Source organism: Triticum urartu, chromosome 7 (assembly GCF_003073215.2).
Source record: "Triticum urartu cultivar G1812 chromosome 7, Tu2.1, whole genome shotgun sequence".
NCBI classification, from domain to species: Eukaryota; Viridiplantae; Streptophyta; class Magnoliopsida; order Poales; family Poaceae; genus Triticum; species Triticum urartu.
In genome coordinates, this window is record NC_053028.1 from 506,273,323 (window position 1) to 506,288,098 (window position 14,776).

The window sequence follows — 14,776 nt, forward strand, 5'->3', positions numbered from 1 at the left end:
AGATGTATAAAAGATAAACATCACATGCAATCCAAACATGTGACATGATATGGCCATCATCATCTTATGCTTTGATCTCCATCTCCAAAGTATTGTCATGATCTCCATTGTTACCAGCATGACACCATGATCTTCATCATCTTGATCTTTTATCAATGTGTCGTCATATGGTCATCTCGCCAACTATTGCTTTTGCAACTATTGCTATCGCATAGCGATAAAGTAAAGCAATTACATGGGACTTGCATCTTATGCAATAAAGAGACAACCATAAGGCTTTTGCCAGTTGTCGATAACTTTAACAAAACATGATCATCTCATACAACAATTATATCTCATCACATCTTGACCATATCACATCACAACATGCCCTGCAAAAACAAGTTAGACGTCCTCTACTTTGTTGTTCCAAGTTTTACGTGGCTGCTACGGGCTGAGCAAGAACCGTTCTTACCTACGCATCAAAACCACAATGATAGTTCGTCAAGTTAGTGTTGTTTTAACCTTCAACAAGGACCACGCGTAGTTACACTTGGTTCAACTAAAGTTGGAGAAACTGACACCCGCCAGCCACCTATGTGCAAAGCACGTCGGTAGAACTAGTCTTGCATAAGCGTACGCGTAATGTCGGTCCGGGCCGCTTCATCCAACAATACCGCCGAAGCAAAGTATGACATGCTGGTAAGCAGTATGACTTGTATTACCCACAACTCATTTGTGTTCTACTCGTGCATATAACATCTACGCATAAACCTGGCTCGGATGCCACTGTTTGGGAACGTAGTAATTTCGAATTTTCCTACGCACACGCAAGATCATGGTGATGCATAGCAACAAGAGGGGAGAGTATGTCTACGTACCCTCATAGACCGAAAGCGGAAGCGTTTATCAACGTGGTTGATGTAGTCGTACACCTTCATGATCCGTCCCGATCAAGTACCGAACGTACGGCACCTCCGCGTTCAGCACACGTTCAGCTTGATGACGTCCTCACCTTCTCGATCCAGCAAGAGGGGCGAAGTAGTAGATGAGTTCCGGCAGCACGACAGCGTGGTGATGGTGTTGGTGAAGAACAATCTCCGGGCTTCGCCTAAGCACTACGAAAACTATGACGGAGGATAAACTAGAGGGGACGGGGTTGCCGGCACACGGCTTGGTGTTTCTTGATGTGTCTTGGGTGCTAGCCCTACCCCTCTATTTATATGTTGAGCCTTGGGGTCGAAACTTGGAGTAAAAGCCTCCACAAAGTCGGTTTCACCCGAAAGGCAAGAGTCCTTCTCGGACTCCAGGGCCAGACGCCAGGTTTCCCGGCGTGTGGACCCAGACGCCAAGGACCTTGGCGTCTGGCCCCTGGACTCTGCATAACTTCCTTTTGTGCTTTCCAAAAACCTTGTGGGCTTTCCCCTTTGGCCCAAATAAAGTGTTCTCGTACCCAAACATTTCAGGAAACATCTGGAACCCCTTCCGATGAATTACGGAACCCTTCGGGAGACCAAACACTATTATCCCATATATCAAACTTTATCTCCGGACCATTCCGGAGTTCCTCGTCATGTCCGTGGTCTTATGTGGAACTCCGAACAACATTCGGTTACCAACATACATAACTCATAAATATTATATCGTCAACGAACGTTAAGCGTGCGGACCCTATGGGTTCGAGAAGTATGTAGACATGACCGAGACACTTTCTCTGGTCAATAACCAATAGCGGAACCTGGATGCCCATATTGGCTCCTACATATTCTACGAAGATCTTTATCGGTCGAACCGCATAACAACATATGTTGTTCCCTTTGTCATCGGTATGTTACTTGCCTGAGATTCGATCGTCGGTATCTCAATACCTAGTTCAATCTCGTTACCGACAAGTCTCTTTACTCGTTCTGTAATACATCATCCTGTAACTAACTCATTAGTTACAATGCTTGCAAGGCTTATAGTGATGTGCATTACCGAGTGGGCCCAGAGATATCTCTCCGACGATCGGAGTGAGATATCCTAATCTCGAAATACACCAACTCAATAAGTACCTTCGGAGACACCTGTAGAGCTCCTTTATAATCACCCAGTTAACGTTGTGACGTTTGGTAGCACACAAAGTGTTCCTCTGGTAAACGGGAGTTGCATAATCTCATAGTCATAGGAACATGTATAAGTCATGAAGAAAGCAATAGCAACATACTAAACGATCAGGTGCTAAGCTAACGGAATGGGTCAGTCAATCACATCATTCTCCTAATGATGTGATCCCGTTAATCAAATGACAACTCATGTCTATGGTTAGGAAACATAACCATCTTTGATCAACGAGCTAGTCAAGTAGAGGCATACTAGTGACACTGTTTGTCTATGTATTCACACATGTATTATGTTTCAGTTAATACAATTCTAGCATGAATAATAAACATTTATCATGAATATAAGGAAATAAATAATAACTTTATTATTGCCTCTAGGGCATATTTCCTTCAATGACTCCTTTAAAAGTGGTCTTTGTAGGCTTGATCCTTGATGGGTTAATGCCCATTTTTCACATTGTATCCTGATAGAGAATATTGAGGTTGCTACCGCTGTCCATAAGGACACGAGTCAGGTGGAACCCATCAATTATTGGGTCTAAGACCAGTGCGGCTGAGCCTCCGTGACGGATACTGGTCTTGTGATCCGGGCGATCAAAAGTTATCGGGCATGATGACCATGGATTGAATTTTGGGGCGACTGGCTCTATTGCGTAGACATCCCTGAGCGCACGCTTGCGCTCCCTCTTGGGGATGTGGGTGGCATATATCATGTTCACCGTTTTGACCTGAGGAGGAAACTTCTTCTGTCCCCCTGTGTTCGATTGTCGTGGCTCTTCGTCATCGTCCTCGCTTTGCGATCCCTTTTCCTTATTCTCGGCATTTAATTTGCCGGCCTGTTTGAAAACCCAGCACTCTCTATTTGTATGATTAGGATACTTGTCGGGGGTGCCATGAATCTGGCATGGACGATCAAGTATGCGGTCCAAGCTGGATGGGCCCGAATTGTTCTTTTGGAACGGCTTCTTCCACTGACCGGACTTAGAGCCACTGAATCTGGCGTTGACCGTCGTATCCTTGGTGTTTTCACTGTTGTTTCGGCGCTTGTATCTATTGCTTCGAGACTTGTCTTTGTTGCTTTTAACTTCAGGGGTCCCGGTGTCGCTTGCATTGTTTTTGCTACGGGCCAACCAACTGACCTCGCCCGCACAAAAGTGTTGGGGAACGTAGCAGAAATTCAAAATTTTCCTACGTATCACCAAGATCTATCTATGGAGAAACCAGCAACGAGGGGAAGGAGAGTGCATCTACATACCCTTGTAGATCGCTAAGCGGAAGCGTTCAAGTGAACTGGGTTGATGGAGTCGTACTCGTCGTGATTCAAATCACCGATGATCAAGTGCCGAACGCACGGCACCTCCGCGTTCAACACACGTACAGCCCGGAGACGTCTCCCATGCCTTGATCCAGCAAGGGGAGAGGGAGAGGTTGATGAAGATCCAGCAACACGACGGCGTGGTGGTGGATGCAGGGCGTCACAGTAGCAGGGCTTCGCCTATACTACGAGGGAGAGACGTAACGGGGAGAGAGGGAGGCGCCAGGGGCTGGTGTGTGAAGTTCCTCCTCTCCCCCACTATATATAGGAGGGCCAAGGGGGGTGGTGCGCCAGCCTAGGAGATCCAATCTCCTAGGTGCGGCTGCCAAGGGAGGTTTCCCTCCCCCCCAAGGCACCTAGAGGTGCCTTCCACTAGTGGGACTCCTCCCATATGGAAACCCTAGGCGCATGGGCCTATAGGGGCTGGTGCCCTTGGCCCATATAGGCCAAGGCGCACCCCCTTACAGCCCATGTGGCCCCCCGGGACAGGTGGCCCCACCCGGTGGGCCCCCGGGACCCTTCCGGTGGTCCCGGTACAATACCGATAACCCCGAAACTTGTCCCGATGGCCGAAACAGCACTTCCTATATATAATTCTTTACCTCCGGACCATTCCGGAACTCCTCGTGACGTCCGGGATCTCATCCGGGACTCCGAACAACATTCGGGTTACTGCATACACATATCTTCATAACCCTAGCGTCACCGAACCTTAAGTGTGTAGACCCTACGGGTTCGGGAGACATGCAGACATGACCGAGACGTCTCGGTCAATAACCAACAGCGGGATCTGGATACCCATTGGCTCCCACATGTTCCACGATGATCTCATCGGATGAACCACGATGTCAAGGACTTAATCAATCCCGTATACAATTCCCTTTGTCTAGCGGTATGTTACTTGCCCGAGATTCGATCGTCGGTATCCTATACCTTGTTCAATCTCGTTACCGGCAAGTCTCTTTACTCGTTCCGTAACACATCATCCCGTGATCAACTCCTTGGTCACATTGCGCATATGATGATGTCCTACCGAGTGGGCCCAGAGATACCTCTCCGCTTACACGGAGTGACAAATCCCAGTCTCGATTCGTGCCAACCCAACAGACACTTTCGGAGATACCTGTAATGCACCTTTATAGTCACCCAGTTACGTTGTGACGTTTGATACACCCAAAGCACTCCTACGGTATCCGGGAGTTGCACAATCTCATGGTCTAAGGAAATGATACTTGACATTAGAAAAGCTTTAGCATACGAACTGTACGATCTTTGTGCTAGGCTTAGGATTGGGTCTTGTCCATCACATCATTCTCCTAATGATGTGATCCCGTTATCAATGACATCCAATGTCCATGGTCAGGAAACCGTAACCATCTATTGATCAACGAGCTAGTCAACTAGAGGCTTACTAGGGACATATTATGGTCTATGTATTCACACGTGTATTACGATTTCCGGATAATACAGTTATAGCATGAATAAAGACAATTATCATGAACAAGGAAATATAATAATAACTAATTTATTATTGCCTCTAGGGCATATTTCCAACAGTCTCCCACTTGCACTAGAGTCAATAATCTAGTTCACATCGCCATGTGATTAACACTCACAGGTCACATCGCCATGTGACTAACACCCAAGAGTTTACTAGAGTTAGTAGTCCAGTTCACATCACTATGTGATTAACACTCAATGAGTTTTAGGTTTGATCATGTTGCTTGTGAGAGAGGTTTTAGTCAACGGGTCCGAACCTTTTACAAATCTCTATGTCATCTCCTAGATGTAGCTACCATGCTCTATTTGGAGCTATTCCAAATAACTATTCTACTTGGAGCTATTCTAAATTGTTGCTCCATTATATGCATCCGGTATCTCTACTCAGAGCTATCCGGATAGGTGTTAAGCTTGCATCGACGTAACTCATTACGACGAACTCTTTTACCACCTCCATAATCGAGAAAATTCCTTAGTCCACTAGTTACTAACGATAACTTTGACCGTTGTCCCGTGATCCATTCTTGGATCACTCTTGTACCCCTTGACTGACTCATGGCAAGGCACACTTCAGGTGCGGTACACAGCATAGCATACTGTAGAGCCTATGTCTTAAGCATAGGGGACGACCTTCGTCCTTTCTCTCTATTCTGCCGTGGTCGAGCTTTAAGTCTTAACTTCATACCTTACAACTCAGGCAAGAACTCCTTCTTTGACTGATCCATCTTGAACACCTTCAAGACCATGTCAAGGTATGTGCTCATTTGAAAGTACTATTAAGCATTTTGATCTATCCTTATAGATCTTGATGCTCAATGTTCAAGTAGCTTAATCCAGGCTTTCCATTGAAAAACACTTTCAAATAACCCTATATGCTTTCTAGAAATTCTACATCATTTCCGATTAAAATATGTTAACAACATATACTCATCAGAAATTCTATAGTGCTCCCACTCACTTCTTTGGAAATACAAGTTTCTCATAAACTTTGTATATACCCAAAATCTTTGATCATCTCATCAAAGCATACATTCCAACTCCGAGATGCTTACTCCAGTCCTTAGAAGGATTGCTGGAGCTTTGCATACTTATTAGCATCTTTCAGGATTGACAAAACCTTCCGGTTGTATCACATACAACCTTTCCTCAAGAAAATTGTCGAGGAAACAATGTTTTGACATCCTATCTGCAAGATTTCATAAATAAAGCAGTGATCGCTAATATAATTCCAACAGACTCTTAGCATCGCTACGGGTGAGAAAGTCTCATCGTAGTCAACTCCTTGAACTTGTCGGAAAACATCTTAATGACAAGTCGAGCTTTCTTAATGGTGACAATTACCATCATTGTCCGTCTTCCTTTTAAAATCCATCTACACTCAACAGCCTTACGACCATCAAGTAGTTCTTCCAAAGTCTACACTTTGTTTTTCATACATGGATCCTCTCTCGGATTATATGGCCTGAAGCCATTTATCGGAATCCAGGCCCACCATCGCTTCTCCATAGCTCGTAGGTTCATTGTTGTCTAGCAACATGACTTCCAAGACAGGATTACGTACCACTCTGAAGTAGTACGTGTCCTTGTCATCCCACGAGGTTTGGGAGTGACTTGATCCTAAGTCTCATGATCAATATCATAAGCTTCCACTTCAATTGGTGTAGGTGCCACAGGAACAACTCTTTGTGCCCTGCTATACACTAGTTGAAGTAACGGTTCAATAACCTCATCAAGTCTCCACCATCCTCCCACTCAATTCTTTCGAGAGAAACTTTTCCTCGAGAAAGGACCCGATTCTAGAAACAATCCCTTATTGCTTTCGAATCTGAGACAGGAGGTATACCCAACTGTTTTGGGTGTCCTATGAAGATGCATTTATCCGCTTTAGGTTCGAGCTTATCAGCCTAAAACTTTTTCACATAAGCGTCGCAGTCCCAAACTTTTAAGAAATGACAGCTTAGGTTTCTCTAAACCATAGTTCATACGGTGTCATATCATCGGAATTACGTGGTGCCCTATTTAAAGTGAATGTGGTTGTCTCTAATGCCTAACCCATAAACTATCATGGTAATTCAATAAGAAACATCATGGTATGCATCATATCCAATAGGGTGCAGTTATGATGTTCGGACACACCATCACACTATGGTGTTCCAGGCTGTATTAGTTGTGAAACGATTTCCACAATGTCTTAATTTTGTGCCAAACTCGTAATTCAGATATTCATCTTTATGATCATATCATTGATCTTTTATCCTCTTGTCACGACGATCTTTCAACTTCACACTGAAATTACTTGAACCTTTCAATAATTCAGACTCGTGATTCATCAAGTAAATGTACTCAACATCTACTCAAATCATCTGTGAAGAAAGAACATAACGATATCCACTACATGCCTCAGCACTCATTGGACTACACACATCAAAATGTATTACTTCCAACAATTTGCTTTCTAGTTCCATTTTACTGAAACCGAGGCTTTCAGTCATCTTGCCCATGCGGTATGATTTGCATGTCTCAAGTGATTCAAAATCAAGTGAGTTCAAACGGTCCATTTGCATGGAGTTTCTTCATGCATATACACCAATAGACATGGTTCGCTTGTCTCAAACTTTTCAAAAATGAGTGAGCCCAAAGATCCATCAACATGGAGCTTCTTCATGCGTTTTATACCGATATGACTTACGTGGCAGTGCCACAAGTAGGTGGTACTATCATTACTATCTTTTGGCATGAACATGTGTATCACTACGATCGAGATTCAATAAACCATTCATTTTAGGTCTAAGACCATTTGAAGGTACTATTCAAATAAACAGAGTAACCATTATTCTCCTTAAATGAATGACCGTATTGCGATAGACATAATCCAATCATGTCCATGCTCAACGCAAACACCAATCTCGATGGTAGAGGGAGCGTGCGATACTTGATCATATCAAGCTTGGAAACACTTCCAACACATATCGTCATCTCACCTTTAGCTAGTCTCCGTTTATTCCGCAGCTTTTATTTCGAGTTACTAACACTTAGCAACCGAACCGGTATCTAATACCCTGGTGCTACTAGGAGTACTAGTAAAGTATACATTAACATAATGTATATCCAATATACTTCTATCGACCTTGCCAGCCTTCTAATCTACCAAGTATCTAGGGTAATTCTGCTCCAGTGGCTGTTCCCTTTATTACAGAAGCACTTAGTCTCGGGTTTGGGTTCAACCTTGGGTTTCTTCACTAGAGCAGCAGCTGAATTGCCGTTTCACGAAGTATCCCTTCTTGCCCTTGCCCTTCTTGAAACTAGCGGTTTCACAAACCATCAACAATTGATGCTCCTTCTTGATTTCTACTTTCGTGGTGTCAATCATCGCGAATATCTCAAGGATCATCATATATATCCCTGATATATCATAGTTCAACACGAAGCTCTAACAGCTTGGTGGAAATGACTTCGGAGAAACATCACTATCTTATCTGGAAGATTAACTCCCACTCGATTCAAATGATTGTTGTACTCAGACAATCTGTGCACAAGCTCAACAATTGAGCTTTTCTCCTTAGTTTGCAGGTTAAGAAAATCGTCGGAGGTCTTATACCTCTTGACATGGGCACGAGCCTGAAATTCCAATTTCAGCCCTCAAAACATCTCATATGTTTCGTGACGTTTCAAAACGTCTTTGGTACCTCAACTCTAAACCTTTTAACTGAACTATCACGTAGTTATCAAAAACGTGTATGTCAGATGTTCGCAACATCCACAGACAACGTTCGAGGTTCAGCACACTGAGCGGTGCATTAAGGACATCAGCCTTCTATGAAGCAATGAGGACAATCCTCAGTTTACGGACCTAGTCCGCATAATTGCTACTATCAACTTTCAACTAATTTTTCTCTAGGAACATATCTAAACAGTAGAACTGAAACGCGAGCTACGACATAATTTGCAAAAATCTTTTGACTATGTTCAGGATAATTAAGTTCATCTTATGAACTCCCACTCAGATAGACATCCCTCTAGTCATCTAAGTGATTACATGATCCGAGTGAACTAGGCCGTGTCCGATCAACACGTGAGACGGACTAGTCAACGTCGGTGAACATCTTCATGTTGATCGTATCTTCTATACGACTCATGCTCGACCTTTCGGTCTCTGTGTTCCGAGGCCATGTCTTCACATGCTAGGCTCGTCAAGTTAACCCTAAGTGTTTTTGCATGTGTAAAACTTGTTACACCCGTTGTATGTGAACGAAAGAATCTATCACACCCGATTAACACGTGATGCTTCGAAACGACGAACTGTAGCAACGGTGCATAGTTAGGGGAGAACACTTCTTGAAATTTTAATGAGGGATCATCTTATTTACTACCGTCGTTCTAAGCAAATAAGATGTATAAACATGATAAACATCACATGCAATCAAATAGTGACATGATATGGCCAATATCATGTAGCTCCTTTGATCTCCATCTTGGGGCTCCATGATCATCTTGTCACCGGTATGACACCATGATCTCCATCATCATGATCTCCATCATTGTGTCTTCTTGAAGTTGTCTCGTCATCGACATGCAAGTCGTGATTCCCTTGACAAGAACATGATCAATCTCATACATCACATATATCATTCATCACATCCTTTTGGCCATATCACATCACATAGCATACCCTGCAAAAACAAGTTAGACGTCCTCTAATTGTTGTTTGCATGTTTTACGTGGCTGCTATGGGTTTCTAGCAAGAACGTTTCTTACCTACGCAAAACCACAACGTGATATGCCAATTGCTATTTACCCTTCATAAGGAACCTTTTCATCGAATCCGATCCGACTAAAGTAGGAGAGACAGACACCCGCTAGCCACCTTATGCAACTAGTGCATGTCAGTCGGTGGAACCAGTCTCACGTAAGAATACGTGTAAGGTCGGTCCGGGCCGCTTCATCCCACGATGCCGCCGAATCAAGATAAGACTAGTAACGGCAAGCACATTGAACAAAATCAACGCCCACAACTTCTTTGTGTTCTACTCGTGCATAGAATCTACGCAAAGACCTAGCTCATGATGCCACTGTTGGGGAACGTAGCAGAAATTCAAAATTTTCCTACGTATCACCAAGATCTATCTATGGAGAAACCAGCAACGAGGGGAAGGAGAGTGCATCTACATACCCTTGTAGATCGCTAAGCGGAAGCGTTCAAGTGAACGGGGTTGATGGAGTCGTACTCGTCGTGATTCAAATCACCGATGATCAAGTGCCGAATGCACGGCACCTCCGCGTTCAACACACGTACAGCCCGGAGACGTCTCCCATGCCTTGATCCAGCAAGGGGATAGGGAGAGGTTGATGAAGATCCAGCAACACGACGGCGTGGTGGTGGATGCAGGGCGTCACAGTAGCAGGGCTTCGCCTATACTACGAGGGAGAGACGTAACGGGGAGAGAGGGAGGCGCCAGGGGCTGGTGTGTGAAGTTCCTCCTCTCCCCCACTATATATAGGAGGGCCAAGGGGGGTGGTGCGCCAGCCTAGGAGATCCAATCTCCTAGGTGCGGCTGCCCAAGGGAGGTTTCCCTCCCCCCCAAGGCACCTAGAGGTGCCTTCCACTAGTGGGACTCCTCCCATATGGAAACCCTAGGCGCATGGGCCTATAGGGGCTGGTGCCCTTGGCCCATATAGGCCAAGGCGCACCCCTTACAGCCCATGTGGCCCCCCGGGACAGGTGGCCCCACCCGGTGGGCCCCCGGGACCCTTCCGGTGGTCCCGGTACAATACCGATAACCCCGAAACTTGTCCCGATGGCCGAAACAGCACTTCCTATATATAATTCTTTACCTCCGGACCATTCCGGAACTCCTCGTGACGTCCGGGATCTCATCCGGGACTCCGAACAATATTCGGGTTACTGCATACACATATCTTCATAACCCTAGCGTCACCGAACCTTAAGTGTGTAGACCCTACGGGTTTGGGAGACATGCAGACATGACCGAGACGTTCGCCGGTCAATAACCAACAGCGGGATCTGGATACCCATGATGGCTCCCACATGTTCCACGATGATCTCATCGGATGAACCACGATGTCAAGGACTTAATCAATCCCGTGTACAATTCCCTTTGTCTAGCGGTATGTTACTTGCCCGAGATTCGATCGTCGGTATCCTTATACCTTGTTCAATCTCGTTACCGGCAAGTCTCTTTACTCGTTCCGTAACACATCATCCCGTGATCAACTCTTTGGTCACATTGCGCATATGATGATGTCCTACCGAGTGGGCCCAGAGATACCTCTCCGCTTACACGGAGTGACAAATCCCAGTCTCGATTCGTGCCAACCCAACAGACACTTTCGGAGATACCTGTAATGCACCTTTATAGTCACCCAGTTACGTTGTGACGTTTGATACACCCAAAGCACTCCTACGGTATCCGGGAGTTGCACAATCTCATGGTCTAAGGAAATGATACTTGACATTAGAAAAGCTTTAGCATACGAACTGTACGATCTTTGTGCTAGGCTTAGGATTGGGTCTTGTCCATCACATCATTCTCCTAATGATGTGATCCCGTTATCAATGACATCCAATGTCCATGGTCAGGAAACCGTAACCATCTATTGATCAACGAGCTAGTCAACTAGAGGCTTACTAGGGACATATTATGGTCTATGTATTCACACGTGTATTACGATTTCCAGATAATACAGTTATAGCATGAATAAAGACAATTATCATGAACAAGGAAATATAATAATAACTAATTTATTATTGCCTCTAGGGCATATTTCCAACAAAAAGCGAGTCATGAATGTCGTGAGGGCCGCCATGGATTTTGGCTTTTCTTAGCCGAGGTGCGAGCGAGCCATTCGTCGCGGATGCTATGCTTGAAAGCTGCTAGAGCTTCGGCGTCCGGACAGTCGACAATTTGGTTCTTTTTAGTTAAGAACCTTGTCAAGAATTTCCTGGCGGACTCTCCGGGCTGTTGAACTATATGGCTTAGGTCATCAGCGTCCGGAGGTCGAACATATGTACCTTGGAAGTTATCGAGGAAAGCCTCTTCCAAGTCCTCCCATCTGCCAATGGAATTTTCAGGCAGACTGTTTAGCCAATGCCGAGCTGGCCCTTTGAGTTTTAGAGGGAGGTATTTTATGGCGTGGAGGTCATCTCCGCGGGCCATCTGGATGTGGAGAATGAAGTCCTCGATCCACACGCGGGGTCCGTGGTTCCATCGTATGATTCTATGTTCACGGGCTTGAATCCTTCGGGGAATTTGTGATCCAGGACCTCATCAGTGAAGCAATGAGGGTGTGCGGGGCCTCTATATCGGGCCGTATCGTGACGCAGCTCTGATGGAGTCCATCTGCGGTGTTCAGCCCGTGCATGACTGGGTTTGTCACGTCTGAATAGGTGGCCATTGTCACGTGTCGAGGCGTGTCCTCGCGATCCATAGATTGATCTGGTATGTCCTGCTTTATTGTTCAGGTTCTTCCAGAGGTTGTATGTATGGCCATGGGCTAATTTACCTCTGCCTAAGTGATGAGGCGGGGCGGGCTGGTGTTCGGCATGAGTTGCCATTTTGTCCCGATCACGTGGTGGTCGATCGTCTGTATTGTGCGATGGTGGTATGTACTCCGGCGCCTCCTCGTCGAACTGAGGTAGCAATTTGCACTTTGGGTAGCTTTTGGTTGGGCGCTTGAGGTCGTATTCTTCGGCTGCTAGGACATCAGTCCATTTATCATTGAGCAGATCTTGGTCAGCTTGAAGCTGCTGCTGCTTCTTTTTTAGGCTCCTTACCGTGGCTATTAGCTGGCGCTTGAAGCGCTCCTGCTCAAGAGGTTCCTCGGGCATGATGAAATCTTCGGTGCCGAGGCTCACCTCATCTTCGGAGAGCGGAAAGTAATTATCGTCCTCTGAATCTTCGTGTGTGGCCTGTTTAACAGGGCTAACCTATTCATCTTGTTTGATTGATTTATCGACAGGGTCTTCTTGTCTTCGGCACCTTCCGGAGTGTCATCTTCTCATGTGCCGGTGTTGCTGTCTTTACTGCGGTGTGACTTAGAGCGGCACCGCTGACGCCGGTGCTTGGACTGTATTTCGGAAGGTTTATCCTCAACTGGGTCTTCCTTATCGTCGCCGCTGTTCTCCTTTGGTGCATCCACCATGTATATGTCATACGAGGAAGTGGCCGTCCAGCGCCCAGTGAACGGCGGGTTCTGGACCTCTTCTTCTCCGGCATCATCGTCCATACCATCGATGTCCTCGCAGTCATAATCAAGTTCGTCGGTCAAACCCTCGATCGTGGCTATAAAGTGGGTGGCGGGTGGGAAGTAAAATTCTCCATCGTCAGCCCCTAGTTCAAGCCGGATATAGTTTGGCTGAGAGTCCTCCACCAAGGACAGGTTTAATATGAGGTTAGCACATCGCCCAAAGGCGAGTGCTGGAAGATGTCTGTGGCGCTGAATTTGAAGATCGATAAACGATTAAGCTCGGCGTCCGCGGGCTCGCGCGGTTCGGAACCTACGGCCAGAGACGAGTCCAGCGTTCCGGTGGTATAAGCATCATGTGAGACCAGGTCCATGTGCGGCTCCAACGCCGTGGAATCTGCGGCCTCCGAGGTGGGGTAATCCTCCCGTTTTTGGATGGTGCGGCCTGCTCCGGCTCTAGGGCCAGAGCGGTTACAGGAGCGATCTCCTGGATGCGGCCGCCACGGTATCGAATCCGGCGAAGATCAAATCTCCACGGATGTCCGCGACATAGTTCAAGCTCCCGAATCTGACATGATGGCCAGGGGCGTAGCTTTCGATCTTCTCCAGATGGCCCAACGAGTTGACCCGCAGTGCAAAGCCGCCGAACACGAAGATCTGTCCGGGGAGGAAAGTTTCTCCGCAGACAGCGTCATTATTGACGATTGAAGGGGACATCGAACGTTTTAACGACAGCACAGAGGAACTCTCAATGAAAGCACCAATGTCGGTGTCAAAACCGGCGGATCTCGGGTAGGGGGTCCCGAACTGTGCGTGTAAGGTTGATGGTAACAGGAGACAGGGGACACGATGTTTACCCAGGTTCTGGCCCTTTCTATGGAGGTAATATCCTACTTCCTGCTTGATTGATCTTGATGAATATGAGTATTACAAGAGTTGATCTACCACAAGATCGTAATGGCTAAACCCTAGAAGTCTAGCTTGTATGACTACGGTATTGAGTATATCCTTTCCGGACTACACCCTCCGGTTTATATAGACATCGGGGGGATCTAGGGTTACATAGAGTCGGTTACATAAGATGGAATCTTCATAGTTGTTCGCCAAGCTTGCCTTCCATGCCAAGGAGAGTCCCATCCGGACACGGGTACAATCTTCGGTCTTCATATCTTCATAGCCCATCAGTCCGACCCATAGATAATAGGCTGGACGCCCGAGGACCCCTTAGCCCAGGCCTCCCTCAGGTACCTTTAGCACTTTTGATTTTTTCTGCAAGATAATTGGTTGATGAATAATACTACCTTTGTCCGGGTTTATTGCCCCTTCGTGTTTTGTGCCAAATTTTGACTGTAGATTTAACTAACAAATATAAATTATGTGTCATAAAAGTTATATTGTGGGATTCATATACGAAAGATGTTTTCAATGCTACTTTTTTGTGGTATATAATATATCTTTTGATTGTTAAATTAAAGGTCAAATTTTGACCCAAAATACAAGGGGCGGGCTAATTAATAAACCAGGACGAAGGTAGTACAACAAGTAACTAATTTCCCCCGCTAGATGTTTATTCGCCAATCTCCCTAACTAGATGAAAAGATAGAAACTTAAAGAGGGAACAACTTTGTATTTTTTATGTCAAAATAAAGCCAAATCTAGGGGACCCAATTGGGATTTT